The following is a 2,534-nucleotide window of genomic DNA, read 5'->3' on the forward strand; positions in this document are numbered from 1 at the left end:
TTTTCAGTATATGAACGGATCATAATGTTTTTTCATGCAATCCCTTAACTATATAATTGACTGATATTTTGGCTGAGCACTCCTTTGAATATGATAATCTATGTTTAGATCTAACTCAAGCATTTATTGCTATTGAGACGAATGATGTGAAAGTTAAGTTAGCATATGTGTTAAAACAGACTGTTGTCAGTCTTAAAATTTCATGTTATAAATTCTGGAAAGAGTGAGATTTCGAATTCCACAAAGAAAAAGTAGATATATTTTTCTTTATCTTCTAATTATGTACAAAAAAAAGCACCAAAACCCTGAACAGTATATCAATATATAAAGTAAACATAAGAAGATTCTAAAACATAAAGAAAGAAAGTACAAGGGGACCCAAGGAAAAAAATAGTGATGGCTTCCCTGGGTTTTCTTATTGCCTCATATCTCTCAAAGTTGGAGATGAAGAAACTGGCAACCAGGAAAGCTAACAGACAGACCAAAAAACACCCCCTCCCTCAAAGTCTACCCCTTCTAGCAGAAGGACCAGTAAAGGGCAATCCTGGCAAATCAAAAAAGAAGAAAAACCAAAACAACAACTTTTAGACATAACACTCTACTCCACCCAAACACAGCAGAAACAAACGTGTCTCTAATCCACAACAAAAAATGGCTGAGTAAGGAGCCTAAACATTGATACTGGTCAGGCTGTAGAAAGGTACCTCACCACCCTTGCTGGAGGGGGGCCAGAAAAGGCCAAGTAGATTGCTGGGATTTTATCCCCACTGGAAAATATTACTAAACACTTAAAGGAGAATCAATATTAATTCTACACAGTCTCTTCCAGAAGAGGAGGGAAAGCTTTCCAATTCATTTAATGAGGCTAGCATTACCCTGATACCAAAACCAAATAAAGACAGTACAAAAATTAAACCAAATAAAACCTGTAGACCATTAACCTCCATGGAGGGAGTCACAAAAATTCTTAACACATTATTAACAAATAGAATTAGCAAGATATAAAAAGAAGTATGTATCATGAACAAGTGCAGTTTTTCCTGGAATAAATCAATCTATGTAGCCCAGAATCTCAATAGGATAAAGAAGAAGAATCATATGATTATATCAAATGGTAAAAAACATTGGACATAATTCAACACCAATTAATCATAAAACTGTCAGGAAAGTAGGAATAGAGGGGGACTTTCTAAACTTGATAAAGAGCATCTACCATCAATCTATAACCAACATCTCACTTATGGATGACAGACTGAGAACTTTCTCTGTGAGTCTGGGAACAAGGAAAGGAATAAGGATGCTCACTAACTCTTATTCAATATACTACTGGAATTTCTAGCTGGTGCAACAAGGAAAGCAAGAAATAAAAGGCATAAGCACAGGGAACTATATTCAATATCTTTTAATAAACTATAATCAAAAAGAATCTGAAAAAGAATATATATGTGTGTGTGTGTATGTGTGTGTGTGTATATATATATATATATATATTATATATAACTGAATCACTTTGCTCGACACCTGAAACTAACACAAAATTGTAAATCAACAATACTTCAATACAAAAATATATAAAAGGCATACAAATCAGAAATAAAGAAATAAAATTGTCCCAATTTATAGGTGACATTATTGTTGATATAGTAAATCCCAAATAATTTCCAAAAAAAGAAAAATTTCTGGAATTACTAATTGAGTTCAGAAAGGTTGTGGGATATAAACTACACATACAAAAATAAATTTTACTTCTATATAGTAGAAATAAACTTATGAACAAAAATTTTTAAATACAATACCATTTACAATAACAAATTTGAACACTTTGGTTCAAATATAACAAATCACGTACATAACTTCTGTGCTGAAAAATATAAAATACTGATGAAAATTATCATAAAATATCTACATAAATGGAAAGATATATTACCCTAGTTGATACATAGGTTTAATATTGTTTCCACCAAAATTCCAGCAAGATTTTTTATAGATATAAATAAAATCATTCTAAAATTTCGGTGGATGGGAAAAGGAACTAGAATGCCTAAAATAATTTTGAGGAAAAAAAAGAAAAAAGTGGAAGCAATCAGTCTACCTGTTTTCAAGACAAGTATAACTTTTTATGTAGTTTATTATATACAAAGAACAAATAGTTTGGTAATGATGAGGTATATAAACATAGATCAATAGAGCAGAACAGAAAACCAATAAATAGATTCATATAAATATACCCAACTGATTTTTGATACAGGTGCAAAAGCAATTCAAAGGAGGAAGGATAGCCTTTCAACAAGTGATGTTGGATCAATTGGACACTAATTAACTCAAAATGGACTATGTACTAAATGCAAAATGTACAGCTATAAGGATTTTAGAAAAAATAATAGAAAACTCTTCAGGATTTATGGCTACACAGAGAGTTCTTAGAGTTGATACCACAGTATAATGCGTAACAGGAAAAATTGAACAAATAGACATCATCAAAATTAAAAATTTTTGCTCTGTGAAAGACCCTGTTAAAAGGATAAAAAGTCAAA

This window comes from Mesoplodon bidens, assembly GCF_964165515.1.
Source record: "Mesoplodon bidens genome assembly, chromosome: 12".
NCBI lineage: Eukaryota > Metazoa > Chordata > Mammalia > Artiodactyla > Ziphiidae > Mesoplodon > Mesoplodon bidens.